Here is a 27,155-nt window from a genome sequence, read left to right as displayed (position 1 = left end):
TCCATGGATGTTAGAGTGCTGGACGGGTGCTCTATAGGCCGGGTCACCCACCAGACCAACCCCATCAACCTACGAGTGTCAGGGAACCACAGCGAGATGATTCAATTCCTGTTAGTTGAGTCTCCTCAGGTTTCCGTGGTATTGGGATTCTCTTGGCTCCATCAAGAAAATCCCTCTATTGCCTGGGCTACTGGTGCCATCGTGGACTGGAGCATGTCCTGCCACACTCATTGCCTGAAGTCCGTTCTGCCTGCCCCGGGATGTCTTCCTGGGGGCTTGGAAATTGCCCCAGTCCCGCAGAGTACCAGGACCTCCGGGAGGGGTTCAGTAAGACCCGGGCCACTTCTCTTCCACAGCATCAACCGGTATCCGAGAAGGTCAAGCCAGATGCGCTGGCACGCCGCTATAGCCCCGCGGCTACACCCCCGGAAGCCAAGACCTTTCTCCCCCTGCTCCAAGATCATTACCCCCTCTGGTGCTCATCCTCTGTTTCCCTGTACCCCCTGTATAATTCCTACCTTTCCTGTGTCTAGAATTAAAACCATGTCTTACAGCAGTTCGTCTGCATCAGGGTCTTACCTTAAAACGTGATATACAGTATATTACTGCACTTTTGGAGCTAGGAACACAAGAATTTCGCAACACCCACAACAACATCTGCTAAATACGTGTATGCGACCAATACAATTAGATTTTATTCCAAACTGTTCTCCTTGAATGACAGGTGTGAGGCTTGTGTGGAAGGAGAGCGGGAGAGAGATGACTCAAGTAGCAAATTAACTAAACTATTCAAAACAGACAAACATCGAAATACCAATATACCAATATGAAACACCCAAACCAGTCCATGCATCAATACCTGTATATAGTAAAATACGATATATCGCCTAGCCTTTTACCTTTACCGAGGTATGATGTTCCAGGTAGAGGGAAAGTATTTAGTTTGGAATATGGAAAGTCACATCTGCCCTAACTGAAGCATAACATAATGCACAGATTGGGTATGAAATAATACGGTTCATTAAAGCAAAGCGATTCTCCGACACAAACACACACACTCCTGCTATACTGTCTTCTAACACATCTGCCTACTCAAAATACCTACCCCACAACATCAAAGTCAGTGTGATGATTCCAGCTGAAAACCCGTCGATAGAAAGAGGTGTATACATTTATACCTCTTCTCTACACATTACTCATATCCGGCACTGCTGACAGTAAGCCGTCTGCTACCAGGATACTCGTTTTCATTTCTTGCCCAAAGATACAGAGGGGAAAAGAAAGCTAAACACGCATCTATCTGACAGTTTGGAACCTCTTCTTTAACCCTGTTATCATCACAAGGCCAACTTTCTAGCTTTCTGAATGACTCCTGCAAGTGTGTGTGGGGAACAAGGCTACTTGTTGTAAAGGCTCTGACCCCGAGGTCACCGTTTGTAAACTCACTACTGCTGCCAAAAGGCCTTATCTTGGCGCAGGGAAAGAAATACGGCGACAGTATTTGTCTCAATATATTGAATGCATTTTCATGGCCACAAGCGTGCACACACACACACACACGCATGCACATAAATATGGATAGACTTTTAGCTTAAATGGGCACATGCACGCACACACAAACATGCGCACACACACACTCACACAAACGTTCCATTACTTTTGGCGTCCTCTCCATTCTCCGAGTGGCAGGGATTGATCCCAGAAGTAATCTATATTCTGTGTAATGGCATGGTTTTGAATTGGAGATATGAGCTGGGATCTGGTGTGTCAAGTGTCTCGGCTGCACTATAGCGGTAGGTGCGATGCAATCTATTTTCATCAGTGTAAAATGTGGGGGTGAGGGGGGAGGGTCAATTTATACAGTGCAAAGAACAGTACACCCTAGATAGGAGACAAGCATACTACCAAAACAACTCTGTGGGATTTGTTGGGGATGGAACACATGGGAATGAAAACAGACAAAATGGCACTGAAAATATTCAGGATTCTCCCCAAAAAATGTAAGAGGGGAGCTGTGTCACCTTGTGGACTGGCTGCACAACTATTACTTTGTTTCTAATCATTAAAGGCAATTTTTTTAACAAGATTGCAGGAAAATGGCAGTTAGATGTGTTCAATAACGCAAAAATCTTGGAGCACAAAGGGGAGCACCACCCACTTCCAAGCCTCCCCCGCCATACTCAGCAGCATCACCCTGTTAGAAAATCCTGGGGAGAACCGTGATATATATATATTTCTCATATGCCTGGCTGTTTATCCAAACTGCATATAATGAACAGGAATTTGTATCTTTAATGTTTTACCTACTGCCATGCATAGAGTCTATGTATCCTGTTCCCAAACAGACTGATAAACATAACAGGTATTTTACATGTAGATGGTAGCCATGTTTGAGCCCTTCCCGCTTTCCATATTGCAACATTACTCCTTTATTTAATGAGATGATGAGAAAATCTCATGATGGTAAAACAGTAAAGAGAAGTCTGACAGAAGATTAATTTCATTGTCACTCTGAACAGTAATGAACTTCCAATTGTAATCATAGTATTTGTTTCTTGGGCAACTAACTGAATGTTCTATTTCCTCTGTGTTCAATATTCACATGTGTATTTACAGAGCAGAGACATAGTGAGAGATTGTGAGGTGGAAATGCCCCCAAGTAGGACTGTAATGAGACACGTCTCTCTCTGAGTGGTTGACAGTAGGAAAACCGTGGGGAGAAGATCTGCACAAAACAACAACCGCCTTGTACACAGCTAACAATATACAGTACCATAATACTAATCTCTTTCAGTGTGTGTTTGGAGAGGGACGTGTGTGTGTGTGTGTGTGTGTGTGTGTGTGTGTGTCTACTGTAGATGTCTGTGTGGGAGGGTGTGCATGTTCTGTATACTGTATCATTTATCCCAGGCTTAGGTGTGAAGTTGGAGGTTAGAAAAGATTTGTGTTGGTGTGTGGGCTTACATTGCTACACAGACCCTACGCTGCCACACACACACACACACACACACACACACACACACAAAGTACGCTATGATAAACACACAGTATAGATAAGCTTATACTATGTGAGAATAAAGGCTGTTTTAGAGCGGGGCTTAGCCCGTGAAAGCTCTTCTGTTAGTTGTCCGTAAGCAACGACAGGCAGGCAGGGAGAACAGAGAGAACACGGACCATCTGCTAGTTAGATACAGGAAGCATTAATGGAATGTTTACTTATTCTTTCATTCTATTTCTCAGCATTCAATTTCCATTCCTGAAATAATGTCTTTACGGCTGTGACGTTAGATGCAAATTCGATCATTAACGTTTTAGAAAAGGTTTACAAAACTACTGATAACTGGTCCCGATCATCCTCATAAAGGGTCATTTTTTTTATATACAAATACCTAACGCAACAATTCTATAACGTTAGTAGGAGGAGATATGCATCTTTAAAATGATTTGCGACGGATATAAAGCGCTCCGCAAGTCCGCAAGAAAAAATGGCAAAGGGCAAGACAGGGATGCGACAGCAGCAAACTCTGCTATGACAGTACTTTGAGATGTTTAAATGAGAAGGTTGTGAAATGCAAACGTTGTAGGGGGGAATTGAGCTGCAGTGGCAGTACAGGTGCAATGCTTAAAGGGAGGCACCATGAGACCCAAGTTACCTAACCCGTTGCTGGCAGCAGTGTGATAAGGGACCCAGGGCTGATTACAGAAATTATTGCAGTTGATATGCAGCCATTGCCAATGGTAGACGATGTCGGCTTCAATGTTGCCCTAACGGTATGTCTAGAACCAGTCTGCAAGATGCCATGTCGAAAAACTGTGACGGCCCGGATGGAGAAATTATACAATGATTACTCTGCAAGTAGGCCTACAAAGCACCAGCTCTCAAACACCATATGTGGAGCAACAGATTGTTGGACGTCCATGAACACGCTGTCATACATCACTGCAACGACCCATCACTTTAATCAAATCAAATCAAATTTTATTTGTCACATACACGTGGTTAGCAGATGTTAATGCGAGTGTAGCGAAATGCTTGTGCTTCTAGTTCCGGCAATGCAGTAATAACCAACAAGTAATCTAGCTAACAATTCCAAAACTACTACCTTACAAGTGTAAGGGGATAAAGAATATGTACATAAAGATATATGAATGAGTGATGGTACAGAGCGGCATAGGCAAGATACAGTAGATGGTATTGAGTGCAGTATATACATATGAGATGAGTATGTAAACAAAGTGGCATAGTTAAAGTGGCTAGTGATGCATGTATTACACAAAGATGCAGTAGATGATATAGAGTACAGTATATACATATACATATGAGATGAATAATGTAGGGTATGTAACATTATATTAGGTAGCATTGTTTAAAGTGGCTAGTGATATATTTTACATCATTTCACATCAATTCCCATTATTAAAGTGGCTGGAGTTGAGTCAGTGTGTTGGCAGCAGCCACTCAATGTTAGTGGTGGCTGTTTAACAGTCTGATGGCCTTGAGATAGAAGCTGTTTTTCAGTCTCTCGGTCCCAGCTTTGATGCACCTGTACTGACCTCGCCTTCTGGATGATAGCGGGGTGAACAGGCAGTGGCTCGGGTGGTTGTTGTCCTTGATGATCTTTATGGCCTTCCTGTGACATCGGGTGGTGTAGGTGTCCTGGAGGGCAGGTAGTTTGCCCCCGGTGATGCGTTGTGCAGACCTCACTACCCTCTGGAGAGCCTTACGGTTGTGGGCGGAGCAGTTAATGTACCAGGCGGTGATACAGCCCGACAGGATGCTCTCGATTGTGCATCTGTAGAAGTTTGTGAGTGCTTTAGGTGACAAGCCGAATTTCTTCAGCCTCCTGAGGTTGAAGAGGCGCTGCTGCGCCTTCGTCACGATGCTGTCTGTGTGGGTGGACCAATTCAGTTTGTCTGTGATGTGTACGCCGAGGAACTTAAAACTTACTACCCTCTCCACTACTGTTCCATCGATGTGGATAGGGGGGTGTTCCCTCTGCTGTTTCCTGAAGTCCACAATCATCTCCTTAGTTTTGTTGACGTTGAGTGTGAGGTTATTTTCCTGACACCACACTCCGAGGGCCCTCACCTCCTCCCTGTAGGTCGTCTCGTCGTTGTTGGTAATCAAGCCTACCACTGTTGTGTCGTCCGCAAACTTGATGATTGAGTTGGAGGCGTGCGTGGCCACGCAGTCGTGGGTGAACAGGGAGTACAGGAGAGGGCTCAGAACGCACCCTTGTGGGGCCCCAGTGTTGAGGATCAGCGGGGTGGAAATGTTGTTGCCTACCCTCACCACCTGGGGGCGGCCCGTCAGGAAGGCCAGTACCCAGTTGCACAGGGCGGGGTCGAGACCCAGGGTTAAATGCCGAGCTGTAGTCGATGAACAGCATTCTCACATAGGTATTCCTCTTGTCCAGATGGGTTAGGGCAGTGTGCAGTGTGGTTGAGATTGCATCGTCTGTGGACCTATTTGGGCGGTAAGCAAATTGGAGTGGGTCTAGGGTGTCAGGTAGGGCGGAGGTGATATGGTCCTTGACTAGTCTCTCAAAGCACTTCATGATGACGGAAGTGAGTGCTACGGGGCGGTAGTCGTTTAGCTCAGTTACCTTAGATTTCTTGGGAACAGGAACAATGGTGGCCCTCTTGAAGCATGTGGGAACAACAGACTGGGATAGGGATTGATTGAATATGTCCGTAAACACACCAGCCAGCTGGTCTGCGCATGCTCTGAGGGCGCGGCTGGGGATGCCGTCTGGGCCTGCAGCCTTGCGAGGGTTGACACGTTTAAATGTTTTCCTCACGTCGGCTGCAGTGAACGAGAGTCTGCATGTTTTAGTTGCGGGCCGTGTCAGTGGCACTGTATTGTCCTCAAAGCGGGTAAAAAAGTTATTTAGTCTGCCTGGGAGCAAGACATCCTGGTCCGTGACGGGGCTGGTTTTCTTTTTGTAATCCGTGATTGACTGTAGACCCTGCCACATACCTCTTTATGTCTGAGCCGTTGAATTGAGATTCTACTTTGTCTCTATACTGACGCTTAGCTTGTTTGATTGCCTTGCAGAGGGAACAGTTACACTGTTTGTATTCGGTCATGTTTCCGGTCACCTTGCCCTGATTAAAAGCAGTGGTTTGGCCTTTCAGTTTCACGCGAATGCTGTCATCAATCCACGGTTTCTGGTTTGGGAATGTTTTAATCGTTGCTATGGGAACGACATCTTCAACCCACGTTCTAATGAACTCGCTCACCGAATCAGCGTATTCGTCAATGTTGTCTGACGCAATACGAAACATATCCCAGTCCACGTGATGGAAGCAGTCTTGGAGTGTGGAATCAGATTGGTCGGACCAGCGTTGAACAGACCTCAGCGCGGGAGCTTCTTGTTTTAGTTTCTGTCTGTAGGCAGGGATCAACAAAATGGAGTCGTGGTCAGCTTTTCCGAAAGGAGGGCGGGGCAGGGCCTTATATGCGTCGCGGAAGTTAGAATAGCAGTGATCCAAGGTTTTTCCAGCCCTGGTTGCGCAATCGATATGCTGATAAAATTTAGGGAGTCTTGTTTTCAGATTAGCCTTGTTAAAATCCCCAGCTACAATGAATGCAGCCTCCGGATAAATGGATTCCAGTTTGCAAAGAGTCAAATAAAGTTTGTTCAGAGCCATCGATGTGTCTGCTTGGGGGGGAATATCTACGGCTGTGATTATAATCGAAGAAAATTCCCTTGGTAGATAATGCGGTCGACATTTGATTGTGAGGAATTCTAAATCAGGTGAACAGAAGGACTTGAGTACCTGTACCTAATGTACCTAATGACAAGTGGGACATGAAGTCCCATGTACTACTGACAACTGAGATCATGGAGGAGGGGTACACAGCAGAGAATCTCAAACTGCATTAACTACCATCGTTGCTGAGTGATTGTGGGACAGCAGTAAGGTGTGCACCGTCTGTTGGGGTTTCCACTAGATAGCACAGCCACAAAGTCAAAATTGGCTATATTGCAAACATTCATGAAAACAAAAGTTCGTTTTTTGGTCTTAATTTCGGGTTAGGCATAAGGTTAAGAGTTTTGCATGGGCACTAGATCTGCACAATCGTCTAGAAAATATGCATACTTTCTTTACGAAATGCCATTTTCCACCACCATGCTAGAGTGGCTAATGCTACTTCCTGATGTTGCGCTCCACGTTCAGCCAGGGGTAAACAACAGACTGCTGCAACCTGATTGGCTGAACGTGATACACATCATCCGCGTATAACATTCCTAGGCATTAGCCACTCAAGCATTCTCACCATTAAAGCCAGTTATGGAGGATAATGATGCCTTTGCAGCCTGAATGGAGGATGTTTTATGTACGAGCCAGTCTTAAGGGGACACAAGTGTATTACCCGGGAATGTACATCAAGCCTAGATGATTTTGTGGAGATCTAGCGGCATGCTCTATCGGCTGCCTAGGCTAGTCTGGTAGGTAGCCAGGTCTGCTGGAGATTGTGCTGCATTGCCATATCTGAATTGTGAATTCATGTCATTTTATGATTTTTCTTATCGTTTAACCTCTTATGGCTGCAATCCCCTTACCGGGTTAAGTGTCATCAACAACCGCTGAATAGCATAGCGCTACATACAATAAATATTTCTATAAATATTTATGTTCATGAAATCACAAGTGCAATATAGGAAAACACAGTTTAGCCTTTTGTTAATCCACCTGTCGTGTCAGATTTAGAAATTATTATTTGCTTTACAGCGAAAGCAATCCAAGCGTTTGTGTAAGTTTATCGATCGCACGATAAAACATTAAGTACACTTAGCATCAGGTAGCTCGGTCACGAATATCAGAAAAGCAATCAAATTAATAATTTTCCTTTGATGATCTTCAGATGTTTTCACTCACGAGACTCCCAGTTACACAACAAATGTTCCGTTTGTTCCATAAAGATTATTTTATATCCAAAATACCTCTGTTTGTTTGTCGCGTTATTTTCAGAAATCCACAGGAAAGAGCGGTCACGACAACGCAGACGAAAATATAATCGATAATATATCAACCGCAAATGTCTTTCACAGTAGGAGAGGGAAAGGAAATTGCTGCCCGAATTCTGTTGCGCTAGCAAAACTCATGTGACCACTTGACGCAATGTTTTCGTTCTGGCTCATTTTTCAAAATAAAAGCCTGAAACTATGTCTTAAGACTGTTGACACCTTGAGGAAGCAATAGGAAAAGGAATCTGGTTTAAATCCAGCAAAGGGAGGCTATGGAACATGGAGTTTTCAAAAAGAAGCCACTTCCTGTTTAGATTTTCCTCAGGGTTTCGCCTGCAATATCAGTTCTGTTATACTCACAGACAATATTTCGACAGTTTTGGAAACTTTAGAGTGTTTTCTATCCAATACTGATAATAATATGCACATATTAGCAACTGAGACTGAGGAGCTGGCCGTTTACAATGGGCACCTTTTCATCCAAGCTACTCAATATTGCCCCTGCAGCCATATGAAGTTAAACGATAACATTATTTAAACGTTAACTACGTTAACATTCTTTAAACGTTGTCTGAACCCTAATTCTCTTTACACATGCCATGGGGCCTGGACAACGTTTCACGGCTGAGATGCCACTCTTACGTGAAATCATTGGATCAGTGTCAATCATTTGTCGATCATATTTGAACAGACACATGTTAGTGACACCAGAACATATTTCATCAACAAGATACAGTATGTGTAATACATGAGACACTGACTTGAAAACATATCTTAAGAATATGTGAAGTATGCTAATGACATGTCGGTTTTACCATGCATTTCTCTGTTGTGTGTGCACTGTGACTGTATCAAAGGGAATACATGTGCTTAATGAACAGCTTTTAACTTGCCACAGGGTAAAAACTGGTTGAAATTTTGTCATTACAAGCAGTTTTACATGAATTATTAGGTAATTTCAACCAGTTTTGCCTGCTGGGTTAACACCAAGTTGTTGAATAAACATGGGTGGGTGTTCATGGACATGTATTTTCAATGCATTCCCTCCCAAAAACACAGGGAATGATGCTTGTGCAAGCCACATACATGTCTTCATTTATCAATTGTACAGTGTGTTGAAAATCCCATTGATATGTCTGGGGGAAAAGTCTGGGCTATTTATTGGAATGCACATTTTCCTAATGAATATCCATGTTTGGGGTTAATGTTGTATGTGTAGACATGCAAGCAGACTATTTAACTTGCTTGAATATTTTTTAAAGAGATTGTGGATGTTACAACACACACCCTTCTCATATCGATGCATTTAATGGAATAATTTTCTTGGATTATTAATCTAATTTAGTTTAGTTGTGTGTACGTCAGAGGAAAAAAATCAGTTAACCACCTAACTGAGGAACACAATTTAACCTTGCGCAATACCCTAGATGCAGTTGCACCCCTAAAAACGAAAAACATTTGTCATAAGAAACTAGCTCCCTGAAATACAGAAAATACCCGGGCTCTGAATCCAGCTGTCAGACAATTGGAACGGAAATGGCGCCACACCAAACTGGAAGTCTTCCGACTAGCTTGGAAAGACAGTACAGTGCAGTATCGAAGAGCCCTCACTGCTGCTCGATCATGCTATTTTTCCAACTTAATTGAGGAAAATAAGAACAATCCGAAATGTCTTTTTGATACTGTCGCAAAGCTAACTAAAAAGCAGTATTCCCCAAGAAAGGATGGCTTTCACTTCAGCAGTAATAAATTCCTGAACTTCTTTGAGGAAAAGATCATGATCAATAGAAAGCAAATTACAGACTCTTCTTTAAATCTGTGTATTCCTCCAAAGTTCAGTTGTCCTGAGTCTGCACAAATCTGCCAGGACCTAGGATCAAGAGAGACACTCCAGTGTTTTAGTACTATATCTCTTGACACAATGATGAAAATAATCATAAACCTTCAAGCCACACACGGGACCTTATTCCAACTGAACTACTGAAAAAGCTGCTTCATGTGCTTGGCCCTCCTATGTTGAACATAATAAACGGCTCTCTATCCAACGGATGTGTACCAAACTTACTAAAACTGGCAGTAATAAAGCCTCTCTTGAAAACGCCAAACCTTGACCGAGAAAATATAAAAACCTTATAGGCATAATATGCCTATATATTATATCGAATCTTCCATTCCTCTCAAGAATTTTAGAAAAAGCTGTTGCGCTGCAAAACACTGCCTTCCTGAAGACAAACAATGTATACGAAATGCTTCAGTCTGGTTTTAGACCCCATCATAGCACTGAGACTGCACTTGTGAATTTGGGAAAGGACCTTTTAATGGCGTTAGACCGAGGCTCTGCATCTGTCCTCGTGCTCCTAGACCTTAGTGCTGCTTTAGATACCATCGATCACCACATTCTTTTGGAGAGATTGGAAACCCAAATTGGTCTACACGGACAAGTTCTGGCCTGGTTCAGATCTTATCTGTTGGAAAGATATCAGTTGGTCTCTGTGAATGGTTTGTCCTCTGACAAATCAACTGTAAATTCCAGTGTTCCTCAAGGTTCCGTTTTAGGACCACTATTGTTTTCACTATATATTTTACCTCATGGGGATGTCATTCGAAAACATAATGTTAACTTCCACTGCTATGCGGATGACACACAGCTGTACATTTCAATGAAACATGGTGAAGCCCCAGAATTGCCCTTGCTAGAAGCCTGTGTTTCAAACATAAGGAAGTGGATGGCTGCAAACTTTCTACTTTTAAACTCGGACAAAACAGAGATGCTTGTTCTAGGTCCCAAGAAACAAAGAGATCTTCTGTTGAATGTGGCAATTAATCTTCATGGTTGTACAGTCGTCTCAAATAAAACTGTGAAGGACCTCGGCGTTACTCTGGACCCTGATCTCTCTTTTGACGAACATATCAAGACTGTTTCAAGGACAGCTTTTTTCCATCTACTTAATATTGCAAAAATCAGAAACTTTCTGTCCAAAAATGACGCAGAAAAATTAATCCGAGCTTTTAACTTCTAGGTTAGACTACTGCAGTGCTCTACTTTTCAGCTACCCGGATAAAGCACTAAATAAACTTCATTTAGTGCTAAACACGGCTGCTAGAATCCTGACTAGAACCCAAAAATGTGATCATATTACTCCAGTGCTAGCCTCCCTACACTGGCTTCCTGTTAAGGCAAGGGCTGATTTCAAGGTTTTACTGCTAACCTACAAAGCTTCACATGGGCTTTCTCCTACCTATCTTTCCGATTTGGTCCTGCTGTACACACCTACATGTACGCTACGGTCACAAGACGCAGGCCTCCTAATTGTCCCTAGAATTTCTAAGCAAACAGCTGGAGGCAGGGCTTTCTCCTATAGAGCTCAATTTTTTTGGAATGGTCTGCCTACCCATGTGAGGGACGCAGACTCGGTCTCAACCTTTAAGTCTTTACTGAAGACTCATCTCTTCAGTGGGTCAAATGATTGAGTGTAGTCTGGCCCAGGAATGTGAAGGTGAACGGAAAGGCTCTGGAGCAACAAACCGCCCTTGCTGTCTCTGACTGGCCGGTTCCCCTCTCTCCATTGGGATTCTCTGCCTCTAACCCTATTACAGGGGCTGAGTCACTGGCTTATTGGTGCTCTTCCATGCCGTCCCTAGGAGGGGTGCGTCACTTTAGTGAGTTGAGTCACTGACGTCATCTTCCTGTCTGGGTTGGCGCCCCCCCTTGGGTTGTGCCGTGGCGGAGATCTTTGTGGGCTATACTCGGCCTTGTCTCAGGATGGTAAGTTGGTGGTGGAAGATATCCCTCTAGTGGTGTGGGGGCTGTGCTTTGGCAAAGTAGGTGGGGTTATATCCTGCCTGTTTGGCCCTGTCTGGGGGTATCATCGGATGGGGCCTCCTGTCTCAGCCTCCAGTATTTATGCTGCAGTAGTTTATGTGTCGGGGGGCTCGGGTCAGTCCTTTCTGTCCCAATCCACCTGGCCGTGCTGCTGCTCCAGTTTCAACTGTTCTGCCTGCAGCTATGGAACCCTGACCTGTTCACCGGACGTGCTACCTGTCCCAGACCTGCTGTTTTCAACTCTCTAGAGACAGCAGGAGTGGTAGAGATACTCTCAATGATCGGCTATGAAAAGCCAACTGACATTTACTCCTGAGGTGCTGACTTGCTGCACCCTCGACAACTACTGTAATTATTATTATTTGACCATGCTGGTCATTTATGAACATTAGAACATCTTGGCCATGTTCTGTTGTAATCTCCACCCTGCACAGCCAGAAGAGGACTGGCCACCCTTCATAGCATGGTTACTCTCTAGGTTTCTTCCTAGGTTTTGGCCTTTCTAGGGAGTTTTTCCTAGCTGTTGTACTTCTACACCTGCATTGCTTGCTGTTTGTGGTTTTAGGCTGGGGTTCTGTACAGCACTTTGAGATATCTGCTGATGTAAGAAGGGCTACATAAATACATTTGATTTGTAATTTTTATTTTATTTTTAACAGCTGTCCCTCAACAGAAAGTAAGCTTCAGCAGGCAATTCAAAATGTACAGGATTGCCCTGAAAAAAATATATTTAACCCCGATGGGATCAGCTGTATAAATAAAGGTTGAACAACTAAAATAAATTGTGTCACCATCCCACAATCGCAGAAACCTTGCATGCTGCTCTGGTTCATACTTTGTTGCAGAAGTTAGCAGAAGGAAGTGGGTCTAAACCGTTTTGGCAGCAGTAAATTATGAACATTTCCCAAATGTAAATTTATCTAAAAGCCAGATATTTACAGAAGATTCAGTGCTGATTCTTGCCATTCTCTGGACCACTGTGGTAGTAACCTGTTTGGTCAGCACTGTTAGAGAGCTTACTACAGAGGCTACAGCTGTTAGATTTGTTACCTCTCACCCTGAGTACTGCCTGGTCTCCGATACATTTACAGTGCATTCGGAAAGTATTCAGACCCCTTAACTTTTTCTACATTTTCTTATGTCACAGCCTTAATCTAAAATGGATTACATAGATGTTTTCCCTCGTCAATCTACACACAATACACCATAGTGACAAAGCAAAAAACATTTGGGAAATTTTAGCAAATGTATAAAAAAAACTGAAACATCACATTTAAATAAGTATTCAGATTATTTACTCAATAACTTGTTGAAGCACCTTTGGCAGCGATTACAGTCTCAAGTCTTCTTGGGTATGACGCACAAGCTTGGCACACCTGGATTTGGGGAGTTCCTCTCATTCTTCTCTGCAGGTCCTCTCAATCTCTGTCAGGTTGGATAGGGAGCGTTGCTGCACAGCTGTTTTTAGGTCTCTCCGGAGATGTTCAAGTTGTAGAAACATCTCAAGGATGATCAATGGAAATAGGATGCCCCTGAGCTGAATTTCAAGTCTTATAGCAAACGGTCTGAATACTTCGGTAAATAAGGTTCCTGTTTTTACAAAATTATAAATATCTGTTTTCGCTTTGTCATTATGGGGAATTGTGTGTAGATAGTTTTATTTAACACATTTTATAATAAGGATGTAACGTAACAAAATGTGGAAAAAGTCAAGGGGTCTGAATACTTGCAGTGTATTTCGTGTTTGTCACGCCTGCTCCTGCTCCCCCTCCCTGGAGCTCGAAGGCGCCAGGCTCCCCAGTATTACGCACTCCTACCATCATCGTTACACACACCTGCCTTCCCTCCGTCAAGCTCATCAACGATCAATGGACTCATCTGGACTCAATCACCTCTGTCATTACCTCCCCTATATCTGTCTGGTTCCCTGCTCTGTTCCCCGCTTAAGCATTAATTGTCATGTGTCGTTGTTTACCCGTGTGCTGACGCTGTTCCTGGTTTGCTACCTGTCTGTTCCTGAATAAATGTTGACTCCCTTTACCTGCTTCTCATCTCCAGCGTCGGTCGTTACAGAATGCTAAAGACGTCATATGAAGCATCGGGGAGAGCTGGCGTTCCGGTTGTTGGTGACATCGTGTCCGGGGGCCGCCACCGATGGAACCAGGGGTGCCTAAGCCAGCTCGTCGGGCTGTCACACACTAGCTGGCTCGAGAGGCTCTTACCCCGGTTGACTCGGAAGGCGCACAACCCACGTCGGGCCTCACCCGGATCGTCATGTTTTTACTCCCAGGCGGCTCGTCAGGCTGCTACGCCTCCGCTGGATCATCGGGCTCCCACCCCTCAACGGGATTGCCAGGCTTTCAACGGGATTGCCAGGCTTTTTCCGGCCTCAGCCAGATCGTCATGTTTTCACATCCCAGCTGGAACGTCGGGCTCCTATGCCTCAGCTGGCTCGCCAGGCTCCCATGCCTCTGCCGGTTCGAGAGTTTACGCTCAGCTGGCTTGTCAAGTACCCATGCCTCGGCCGGCCCGTCGGGCTCCCCCAGGTGGGATGCTGGTTTGCGCCCCTAGAGGGGGGGGGGGGGTACTGTCACGCCTACACCTGCCCCCCTGTCACGCGCATCAGTGATCATTGGACTCACCAGGACTCAATCACCTCTGTCATTACCTCCCCTATATCTGTCAGCTTCCCCGCTCTATTCCCAGCTTCAGCATTAATTGTAGTTGTTTACCCGACTCTGTTCCTGTTTTGTTACCTGTCTGTTCTTCAATAAACGTTGACTTCCCGTACCTGCTTCTCATCTCCAGCGTCCGTCCTTACAGTATTACTATGGACAACAACTTGGATTCTTGAGGTGTGTGTGTTTGTGTACGTGTGTCTGTCTATCTCTATATCTGTCTCCTATTTCATCCACACACCTGAGTGCCAGCGAGTTTGAATTGTCCACAGTGTTGTTGAAATAAACTTTCCAAAGACTCCATCTGGATTCCTCTTTTCTATCGGCCCCAACCCTGTTCTTATCCCTGTGCCGGCAGACAGTACAGAGATACTGTAGCGGTACCGTTTCTTCATGTCAGACCCAGCCACAAAACACTGTTAACACAATATAGGTAGATAGCTAGCTAGACCTAGAATCAGAGCCTCGAAAGGAGAGAGCCTCTACATCTGAGCAGCCAGGCTGGGTGTTTATCAGCTATTTTTACCCCAAAACAGCTTGACAGGGCGTGGGTGATCTCTCCCTCTAGCCAAGTCCTGGTTCTTGTTTGTTTAGTGTGAGGGTAGTGTATGGGTTGTGTGAGGTCTTATAAACTCCACAGGGGTCCAGAGAAGCCTGGCTGGAGGCCGTCCATACAGTTTCTGGCACTCACACCACCCAGCAGGAGAGTTGAGATCTGATCTGCCTGATGTCTGCAAGTGGGTTTAACTTCCATCACAGAGAAACAGATTCTACAGTTTCACTACAACTCATGAAAATGCAGTACGGAATGACAATTCATTATCAGCCAATACTTGCATTAACTTTAACTGGTGTTAAGTTTATTTTTGTCCAGTCTCCAGAAGTCTCACCACTTTCTAACCTTCATAAAAACACTGAATTATGTTACTATCCTATTCCCAGGACTCCAACACCCAACCAATCTCTAAGGACCTTAGAGTCCAGACTACAGTCCTATGCTAATTAACACAAAACTGCTCATTTTTTAGCAGTTTCTGATAAAATTGCTATTCTTGTGGCCTCATGCAGAACCAATTAGGTCTAATAAATCTTATCTGTGTTTTAGTGTGGTTGTTGGAGCTTCAGAACACCACTGGGCTGACCTCTACTCCACACCGCTGTAGGTAGAGGTGGACTGCCTCATTAAGTCTCAGCTGTCCAGGATTTGAGGATTATTGCCATGCTGCTTTATCGTTAAAGATGATTTGAGATGAGTTGGCTAGCAGCTGGGTAATTTTTAATGTAATCTTTGGGTTATTTTCAGTGTCATCGTAATTTCAATTTTGCTTGCATATTTTTGAACTCTCTACCATCGTGCCCTCTCCCTTTCCTACAAACATATACACACAATCAAGAAACGATGTCGAATTTTAAATAATTGATTTGTTTTGCCTGCATTTCAGAACATACATCACAGCACGTCAGAGAATTGTCCACAATAATGAACAAAGAATATATATTTTTTAAATAGCACACCGAAACAAAGCCCAACTGCCTAATTATGTGTTATTTCATAAGTTAAGATTTCAAAAGCTAGGATTGATTATTAAAATTGATTGATATTATTTCATGAACCAATCAGTTCAAACATGACTGAAGCCTCAGCTGAAATTGCTGTGCACACTCAGATCGCAATCTGAGAAAAACAAAGCATTGGTGAGTGTGACACTGTCTGTCTTCAGTGGTATTAACACAGATCTATCGATCATACAGTGTCAGAGCTAGTCAATATATGTTCAAATTCACTGACACATACTGCTTAAGCGATCTTAGGTGACAGCACACACATCTTGCTGTTTTGCCATAAAATAACATTTGGTCAAAATTGTCACGCCCTGACCTTAGTTATCTTTGTTTTCTTTATTTTGGTTAGGTCAGGGAGTGACTAGGGTGGGTATGTTAGTTTTACCTTGTCTATGGGTTTTGTATATCTAGGTTTTTTTGTAAGTCTAGGTTTATTGTATGTCTATGGTGGCCGGAATTGGTTCCCAATCAGAGGCAGCTGTTTATTGTTGTCTCTGATTGGGGACCATATTCCCTTGGGTATTTTGTGGGTTCTTGTCTATATGTAGTTGCCTGTTAGCACTCATGTCTATAGTTTCACCGTTCGGTTGTTTGTTATTTTGTTTCAGTGTTCATTTGTTTAATAAATTAAGAATGTACGCTTACCACGCTGCGCCTTGGTCTCCTCCTTACGACAGATGTGACACAAAATATTGTTACATAGAGAACAAGTGGAAAACATTGTGTGGACTAATGACTGTCAATATTTAAGTAATAACTGTATTTCATAAATAAAGCACTATTCACAATCCTCAAAATGTAACATTTGTATTTCAAATAAATTGTTATAGAAAGAATGTCATATATTATTCATACAAATATATAGAGATTTGTGTGCAACAGTAGTTGAACTAAAAGCAAAGAAGCACATACCATTGACTAGGCAAAAAGCAGGCACAAATTCATTAAAACAAACTAAAAGTAAATTTAACAGAGCTATAAATAGTCTTAAGAGCATATTAGCATTGGAATATGAGACGCTCATGGCTCATCCAGCCATTGTTCTATCACGATGACCAAAATGCAGCGTGGTATGTGTTCATGATGATATTTTAATTACAGAAAGCACTGAACACAAAACAATAAAGGACTAACAACCGTGAAGTTATAATAAGAACTGTGCTGACACAAGCAACTAACATAGACATAGACAATAACCCACAATGACAAAACAGGCTACCTAAATATGGTTCCCAATCAGAGACAACGACTAACACCTGCCTCTGATTGAGAACCATATCAGGCCAAACACAGAAACAGACAAACTAGACATCCAACATAGAATGCCCACTCAGATCACAGCCTGACCAAACAAAACATACAAACATACAAAGCAAACTATGGTCAGGATGTGACAAACTCACAGGAACACAAACAATTATCCTGTCACTCCCACTACATACAAGAGCAGGTACTTATACATTCTTGTTCAGTGGAAGAAAAAAAAATTCTCGCAACAGCCTGGCAGCTGATACACCGTGGCATGTAGGAATTCCCATGCTGGGGCACACAGTCTGGGAAAGTTGATATCAAACACATAATAGAACTTCAAGCACTGATCCAGTGCACCAAAAAGTGTACCTTGCTCCAATGCCTGTCCGCTAATGATTGTAAACACCTGTGAGCAGAGACAATTGTCCCCAAGAGCCAACACAAATAGGTAGGGTCTGGTCACCTTTGCCTGGTGCAGGTACTCAACCATGTTGGTCCCAACCTGTTAGATAGAAATCATTAGATTTTACAATATGAGGACTTGTGCAAAGCATGGAAGCACACTGACACACTATTTATTTTGTATATTATATAGCCATTTATATCCATATAAACACTCATTCCCTGTTTGTTGCCTAGATCTTCCATTCATTTTGGGCTAAGGTTAATGTACACAGCAATGCATTGGAGTGTGCAGTTATGCATAACATATTTTGAAATGCTGTTCCTTTCATTCAGTGTTTACAAATTCTGTCATCTAATTTTCCCATGAATACCCTTATGCCTATCCACTATTTAAACTTACAAGTTGATGAAGGACTTTCTGGTCTCTTCGAAGCCGGGTAAGAATGTCTTCCTGCCATTGACAGAAGTCTTAAGGCGATGTTACCTTTCCTATCCGGAGAGAAGAATGTTTAGTGATAAACTTGATTGTTTTAGGCAAAAGAAAATCATGAGCATCTTGAGGCATGACCAGCAGCATCATTTCAAACTATACCTGCTCTTCGAAGAAAAGATCTTGGGCCTGCTTCTCTCGGCTGGCGACTCAAAGTATTTTGTACACGAAGACCGCAATCCAGTTCTCAGCTAGTTTCGCCGGGTTAAAAATTGAGAAGTCCTGAGCAATCTGTCGTAAAGCAGACAAACAATTACTTTTCCATTGCAGTTAATCACTAGTCTGGCTAGCACCTAAGTTTCAAAGTCCTCTTGACCTCCATTTGGAATGGCTCTTTGATCTTGTTGGCACAGTGTGTCGACAATGAAGGGGGCTGTGCTTTTACTGGTTAGCGCTCCTCTGTGTCTTTCTCACTCCGCCACCCACACGCACAGCCACACACAGCCCCGAGCGCTGCCCGTTCTATTACAATAGTTGCATTTTCAAATCCGAACAATGAGAGGTCTCAATCTCAGGAGAAGAAAAAAACAGTTGAGAGAACCGGTCAAACCCCGCGCACAATTTCTGAGCAAATATTGCATTAACAAACGGCCTCCTTTCCAGACAAGTGCGGTCACAGCTCTCCCTGCACTGTGAGTCACGTGGGTCACGTCAGCCAGGCTAGTTAATCACAGCAAACAGAATCAAGTTCAAGTCTGTTTGTTTTTTTTAACAACTTTTAACCCACCAGTATTCAGCAGACTTTTAAGGGATAGTTTCACCCACATTTCTAAATGACATACTTTGACGGGTTCATAAGCCAGGTCAAATGGTGAACAAAGCAAAGGGAGAGAGGAACGAGCAAAATGAATAGGGGTGGCAGTAGGGCCGAGGTTCGAAAGGCAGGCCTGTGACCGGCAGATTGCCGGTTTCAACCCCCGAGTTGCCTGCAGGGAGTGATCTGGCAGCCAGACGGTTACCAGCTACATTATCACTGTATACGGCAACAACAGCAGGTATTGTTGTTATGCCTTTGAGAAAGGCACTTTACCCCTAAGTTTACCCCTTTTTGCCTTTACCTCCCTTATCTCACCTCACTTGCTCACATTGTATATAGACTTATTTTTCTACTGTATTATTGACTGTATGTTTGTTTTACTCCATGTGTAACTCTGTGTTGTTGTATGTGTCGAACTGCTTTGCTTTATCTTGGACAGGTCGCAATTGTAAATGAGAACTTGTTCTCAACTTGCCAACCTAAGTGTCCATGAGCTTCTCCCAGCCTGAGGTGTGTTTTGTGTGACAGGTTGGTCACTGAGACAGAATATCTGTGTAAATGACCAATAAAGCATGTATGGTAAAATGAAGTTGTAGGAATTATGGAAGGGCTCAGAAGAGGTCGCACTCTGGCTGTGATAATTATTTGATGAAGTAGTATTTCCCACTTTACTCTCCGTTCTTCTCCCCATCAAGTTGACTCGTCGTCATTCTCAATGAACATGACCCCATGCTTAGTGTGACCAATTGATCAGCTTCAATATGGCGATCAAACTGCTGGTGACGTTGGCTGTCTAAGGAGATATAAGTTCTAATTGAGAACGCTTGCATAAGATTACACTTACACTACTCTCCTCTCTACTGACCTATGATTGCGTCACCGAATTGATTGGATCGTTGCTGTGGGTGTGGCTGGCGCACAGAGCCCTGTGTACCGTTTTAGCTTCTTAATGGCATTATAGAAAAGCTCCATCAAAACAAAGGAAATGAGAGAGTGGTACTAATAGGTGTTAAAAGATCTCGCACTCCACACACAAACACACACACACACACACGCACACATGCAGGCATGGTCCCTCCTTCGTGCACGCACACAAACACACACTTACACACGCACAGCACACATACAGGGAGCTGAGTTATTTGTTTAATCAGTCTAGGTATGCCTGCTGAGTAGTTTAGAAGTCTTTATTAGAGGGGGAGGAAAAGAGCTGGATCTGGATGTAGAGAATGACGTGGGAGGTCCTAGTGCGTCAGTAGAGAGCAGAGAGAGAAGAAGAGCGAAAGTGGAAGGGAATGAGAGAGAGTGAGGGGGGAGAACTCTTGGTTTTAATCACTATTCCCCCCACTGAGTCTCTCTAGATCAGGCAGTACAAGACTGATAGTACAGACTAGGGTCTGCCTCACAGCTGGGATAACCAAGCTCCATGTACTTTCAACGTTCTATCGTTCTCTGATATTAATATGTTCAGTTTCTAAAGGATGGTGGACCTAGAGTATAAACAAATATTTTTTTATTGAAATTAGTGAAATATTAATTTTGATTTTATAATTGTATAATATTTAATGGTTTAATGTCTCTCAAAGGATTTCATTAATGTAGTGAAGGGCTAGAGGATTTTATGGCAATTGGTGCGAGACTGGCAAGTAGGCTAATATTGTGGGCACTTTAATTGCATGTAAGCTTTACAACTGAATGGTGTCTAAAACCTACTGAACTGTGTCTAAAACCTATTTCACACAGAATTCACAAAATACAAATATGGCCATGTTTATACAGTATGATCCCATTTCAAAATGTAAAATTATCACCACTTTCTTGCCGGTGTACCCCTTATATACATCCCGTTGGGTAACCAGCACCGGGGAGGGGTGCGAGCAAGAGACATACAGTTATATTATTTTTTTACTTTGGCCTTGGTATGGTAACACTGTTAATCAAGTTCTAAATTCCTCTGTCAAAATGCATTGCTTTTATTTTTCTTCATATTCCCAACTGTAGGTTAGCTATTTTATCTTGCCAAACTTGCCATGTGTTAATTTTCATGTTATGATTAATAAAAACTCAAAACGTTGTCAAATATGTTCTGGTAATTAAAGTATTCTGTATTACCCAGCTAGCCAGATAGCTAGATAGCTAGCTAACAAGCTTGCAACAAACCAAACATTGTCTAGAAAGTTGATTTTAGTTGCCTGACTTGGATTGACAGATTATCTAAAATAAATTTTTAAATAAATGTTGAGGTTTTTTGCGTGCAAAAAGATTTATCAGCTGTAGTATGCTGTTGGTGATCAGGCCTAACCACCGTTGTGTCGTCAGCAAACGTAATAATGGTGTTGGAGTTGTGGGGGAACAGGGAGTACAGGAGGGGACTAAGCACGCACCCATGAAGGGCCCCCGTGTTGAAAGTCAGCATGGCGGATGTGTTGTTGCCCACAGTACCTTCCCCCACCTGGGGGCGGCCCATCAGGAAGTTGAGTACAGTTGCAGAGGGTGAGTTGTTCAGTCCCAGTGTCCTGAGATTAGCAATGAGCTTTGAGGGCATTGAATGCTGAGCTGTAGTCGATAAACAGCATTCATCACATAGGTGTCCCTCTTGTCCCCGGTGAGAGAGGGCCGTGTGGAGTGCAATAGAGATTGAGTCATCTGTGGATCTGTTGGGGTAGTATGCCAATTGGAGTGGATCCAAGGTGTCTGGGTTGATGGTGTTCATATAAGCCATGACCAGCCTTTCAAAGAATTTCATGTCTACAGATGTGAGTGCTACGGGGCGATAGATAGTCATTTAAAAGAAAGTGGTATACCTAGTCAGTTGTACAACAATGCCTTCAACTGAAATGTGTTTGCTGCATTTAACCCAACCCTTCTGAATCAGAGAGATGTGGGGGGCTGCCTTAACTGACATCCACATCTTCAGCACATGGGGAACAGCTCAGGGATTCGATCCAGCAACCTTTTGGTTACTAGGCTACTAGGTTACTAGGCTACTAACCACTAGGCTACCTGCCGCCCCAGGTTACCTTTGAGATTTTGTGCAAAGAAACTATGGTGATCTGCTTGAAACATGTAGGTATTATAGACTGGGCCAGAGAGAGGTTGAAAATGTCAGTCAAGACAATTGCTAGCTGGTCAGCGCATTCACTGCCTTTTTGGTATGCAACTCCAGTGTAGATGTGGCCTTGTGTTGTAGCTTATTGTCCCTCTCCCAGTGTCTGGTGTAAAGCAGACTGAAGCAGGGTTTCCTCTAGGCCTGTGCTTAGGTCCATCCGTTTCTTTTAATCCTGAAAAACTCCCCAGTCTAATCCGATGTCAGGCAAACCCTTAATATGATGCAACCAGCACCATTCTTGAAAATGATGAGGCAGTTACTCAGTGATGTGTTGTGATGTATTTGCCACAAACATAAGGCATTGCATTTAGGCCAAAATGGCATACTTTTGCTGTTGTTTTTTTTTTAAATATTACTTTAGCGCTTTGTTGCATACAGGATGTATATTTTGAAACATTTTATTTTTATTTTCACTTTGTCATTTAGGTCATTATTGTGGAGTAACTAGAATGTTGTTGATCCATCCTCAGTTTTCCATTTACAGCCTTTAACTCTGTAGCTGCTTTAAAAACAGCAATGGCCTCATGGTGAAATCCCTGAGCAGTATCCTTCCTGCAGCTCAGTTCAGAAGGATCTGTATCTTTGTTGTGTCTCGGTGGTTAAATACATCATCCACAGTATACATTTTACGTTGACCGTGCTTAAAGAGATATTCAAGTGTCTGCTGTGTTATTGTTACCAATCTACCAATCACTGCCTTTCTTTACGATGCTTTCGAAAAGTTCCCTGGTCTTTGTAGTTGAATCTGTGGTTGAAATGGAATACTTGACTGAAGGACCTTACATGTGTTGTATTTGTGGGGGACAGAGGAAGAAAAAAAATCATATCATATCATATTTCACAAGATGTTGTTTTTTTTACTTTCGCTAACATTTGTATAATTTGTTTTCATTTTGACATTATGGTGTATTTTGTGTAGATTAATGACCAAAATAAATCACAACTAAATCCATTTCAATCCCACTTTGACATGGATCCTATAGGTCCTAGAGCTGAAGACCTCTGTTAGAGAAATCCTCTGATCATATTTGTAAGTCCCCCAAATTAGAAGCTTCAATGAAGGAGTGCCCTCCTTTACCACACGGCACCAGGGAATTCTGTGTTTAAATTAATTTAAGTCTCTAAGGGGCGTTGCCTCAGTTAATCCGAATGTTCTGAAGGATCATTAGTGTTGGATAGAGAGAGAGAGAGGGAGAGCTGAAAGACTGGGCGCTAATTGTGACGGGAGAGAAAATGACTGGCTAAGTAATGAGACAGCTGAAAGGAGGTGGCGGTGCGGGTGGCATGCATTCTTATGAAACATCAGGCGTTTGGGGTTTAGGTAATCATATGTATATGAGGCAGACTGGCTGTGGGGAAAGAGCATCAAATAAGAACATGAATAGTTGGACACCTAAAGATTGGCTGGTAAGTGTTACAGTATGCTGCGAGAGAATACAACTGATAGTGAATTGTGATGTAACCTTTAGAAATAATCAACCACAATTCAACCCATCTGTTCCCCGCACCTACAGTTCAAAACAAACAAAATGCTATTTTCCTTGGACATCAGGGGGGGGGGATATTCCCTTCAACAACAGATCACCACAACATGCTGCCTGGAGCCATCAATTACAGACCATTAAGGTGTCGCCCGATCAAGGGGCTGCATCATCTTGTTAGACTCCATTTCACTCAGTTCGTTAGAGTTGATACTCCCAGCACCTGTCTCAACACGACAGACACAATTAACACATATGGCTATTTATAGCAGCTGTGTTCAGCCAATGGGATCTGATGGGAATTACGGCATAACTTCTACAGGAGGTCGTCTGGTCGTTGGTGGTGTCACTGTATAAAGTCCTAGTAACATTTAGAAGGAAAACAGGAACATTATTATTTCTCTTTACAAATAACGATTAAATATAGCTTCATTCAGGCTTTTCAAATTAAAGATCCCATACAGGATCTTAAGAGCTTACAAATTAGTAACATTTATGAATGGGAATTCATAACATATCATACAAATTGCACTTACAGTTTTAAAATAATAACTCAAACAAAAGATCTGGAGCATCACTTTAAGAATATGAGATTTTATAATAGGACCTTTAAACCTTAAGCAGACACTATATTGTAAGATATCTGAGGAAATACACTATATGGCCAAAAGTATGTGGAGAATCCTTCAAATTAGTGGATTCGACTATTTCAGCCACATCCATTGATGACAGGTGTATAAAATCGAGCACACTGCCATGCAAACTCCATAGACAAACATTGGCAGTAGAATGGCCTTACTGAAGAGCTCAGTGACTTTCACCTGGCGCCGTCGTAGGATGGCACCTTTCCAACAAGTCAGTTCATCAAATTTCTTCCCTGCTACAGCTACACAGGTCAACTGTAAGTGCTGTTATTGTGAAGTTTAAACATTTACCAACAACAACGGCTCAGCCGCGAAGTGGTAGGCCACACAAGCTCACAGAATGGGTCCACCGAGTGCTGAAGCACGTACAAATTGTCTGTCCTCAGTTCCAACACTCACTACCGAGTTCCAAACTGTCTCTGGAAGCAAAATCAGCACAAGTGCTTCTATAGCAGAGCAGCCGCACAAAATCCTAAAATCACCATGTGCATTGCCAAGCGTCGGATGGAGTGGTGTAGCTCACCGCCATTGGACACTGCAGTAGAAATGCTTTCTCTGGAGTAATGAGTCACTATTCACCATCTGGAAGTCTGACGGACGAGTCTGGGTTTGGCGGATGCCAGGAGATTTCTACCTGACCAAATGCATAGTGTCAACTGTAAAGTTTGGTGGAAGAGGAACAATAGTCTGGGGCTGTTTTTCATGGGTCGGGCTAGGCCCCTTAGTTCCAGTGAAGGTAAATCTTAACACTACAGCATACAATGACATTCTAGACAATTCTGTGCTTCCAACTTTGTGGCAACAGTTTGGGAAGGCCCTTTCCTCATTTAGCATGATAATGCCCCCATGCACTAAGCGAGGTCCATACAGAGATGGTTTGTCGAGATCAGTGTGGAAGAACTTGACTGGCCTGCACAGAGTCCTGACCTCAACCCCATCGAACCCCTTTAGGATGAATTGGAACGCCTACAGCGAGCCAGGCCTAAATCGCCCAACATCAGTGTCCGACCTCACTAATGCTCTTGTAGCTGAAAGGAAGCAAGTCCCCGCAGCAATGTTCCCACGTCTAATGGAAAGCCTTCCCAGAGGAGTGGAGGCTGTTATAGCAGCAAAGGGTGGACCAACTCCATATTTATGCCCATGATTTTGGAATGAGATGTTCCACAAGCATCTTTTGGCCATGTAGTGGATGTTAAGTAGACAGCATGGGACAATAGTGTCAGCGGCCTTACACACAACATCACATCACACTAGCAGAGGAACGTTATCAATGAAACGTCACAATGCGGTGCAGAGTGTTAGATTTGGCTGCTTCAAGGCAAGGAGACCCCCGGCTCTGCTAAAACCATTGACAACTATGTGCTGTTTTCAAGGGGATGTTAAATAAGTGTTAGCACTCTTTGGTTTTAATTTCATTACCTCTTGAAGAGCCTAGTCAGAACTACATATTTACGATGATTCCATATTTAGCATTCAGTAACTGCATGCTTTTCATTTGTATTTGTATTTTTTAAATGTATTAACCTTTATTTAACTAGGCAAGTCAGTTAAGAACAAATTCTTATTTTACAAGGACGGCCAACCCCGGCCAAACCCTCCCCTAACCCGGACGAAGCTGGGCCAATTGTGCGCCGCCCTATGGGACTCCCGATCACGGCCAGTTGTGATACAGCCTGGGATTGATCATGTTGTTCAAGTGAATGGAGGTTATCCATTTTGGTATGCTAGCTAGCGAAGCAAACAATGTGTAATTTACTGTAGCTTGCTTTATCAGAGATAAGGCTTTTGGAAAAAGCTTGACATTGACATGTCCTCGTCCTGGTAAAGTTGTCAGTCGGACTACTGTCGTCACCACTATAGATGGCATCAAATCAAACAATATCTGGATATACTGTACCCATCTAGTTTATTCCCTGAAAAGCTTGTTAACTTGCCATATTGACGGAATCTGTTATTAGCTAGGTCGCCAACTATTAATCAATGTGGCCAATCATGCAGCAATCATGATTAACCACTCAAAAACAATGTTGAAAAGGGTATAATTTTAGCTAACTTCACTAGGTAGGCCTTCGTTGGTTGGAGAAAAAAGGACATTATGTCTACTTACCACTATGTTTAGCCAACTGTACAAGGTTTCTACCGGTAGCTTGCAAAGTAAACATTATCAGCTAACATTACATCGGCAAATGCTGCTGCTTGACAGGCAGAGCCCATGAAGGACAGGAAATGAACCTAAACCACTCATGCTTGTCAGGTATAGTTTACTTTTTGTTATCACGAAAGAATCCAATTAATGGTGGCCAATATTGACTGATATCGTGAGGCTCCGCTCACGTATCTGAAGTGACATGATCAATAGATTTTTACTGATCATGAAAAGCAGGCAGTTACTTGCTGTATAGTAGATGATAGAGCTACATGTGCACACTTGTTTTGCATGGAATAACCAGAAATGTGACTATTCTCTTCCGAGGTGATGATATTACAACTAAATAGTTAACATTTGTTTAACGATCCCTTGAAAACAGCACGCAGTTGTCAATTGTTTTACCTGAGCTGGGGGACTCCTTGCCCCCCCCCAACAGGCAAATTGAACGCTCTGCGCCTTATTGTGACGCTTTATTGAAAACGACATATTAGCAATATAGTAAACAAACATTAGTCATTGTATAAACTGTTTCTATTGGTGAGGAAGAACTATGTTTTTATACAAGATGAGCAATAAGACACTGCCTTGACGTGAGTTCAGGCTAATAAAGAACTTCGAAACAAATCAAATGTTTTTCGTCACATGCTTCGTAAACAACAGGTGTGAAATAACAGTGAAACGCTTACTTACGGGACCTTGTCAACAATGCAGAGAGGAAGAGAATAATAATAGAAAAGTAAAACACCTAATAATAGATACACAATAACTGGTCTAAGGGGTACCAATACCTAGTCGATGTGCATGGGGGCGAGGTAATTGAGGTAGATAA

At 43.0% G+C, this 27,155-nt stretch overlaps 1 long non-coding RNA gene across 1 annotated transcript; it reads right to left on the bottom strand.

The window, feature by feature from the left end:
* Nucleotides 1-15,919: 15,919 nt before the first annotated feature.
* On the bottom strand, nt 15,920-18,718 carry LOC110499584. Its single transcript, XR_002469981.2, has 3 exons — nt 18,289-18,718; nt 18,097-18,185; nt 15,920-17,793 (listed from the first exon to the last, which is right to left on the bottom strand). It is a non-coding gene; the product is annotated as an uncharacterized LOC110499584 (long non-coding RNA).
* Nucleotides 18,719-27,155: the final 8,437 nt, after the last annotated feature.

The sequence above is a fragment of the Oncorhynchus mykiss genome, chromosome 20 (genome assembly GCF_013265735.2).
Source record: "Oncorhynchus mykiss isolate Arlee chromosome 20, USDA_OmykA_1.1, whole genome shotgun sequence".
Taxonomy (NCBI): Eukaryota; Metazoa; Chordata; class Actinopteri; order Salmoniformes; family Salmonidae; genus Oncorhynchus; species Oncorhynchus mykiss.
This window is presented reverse-complemented; position numbering and strand designations above follow the sequence as displayed.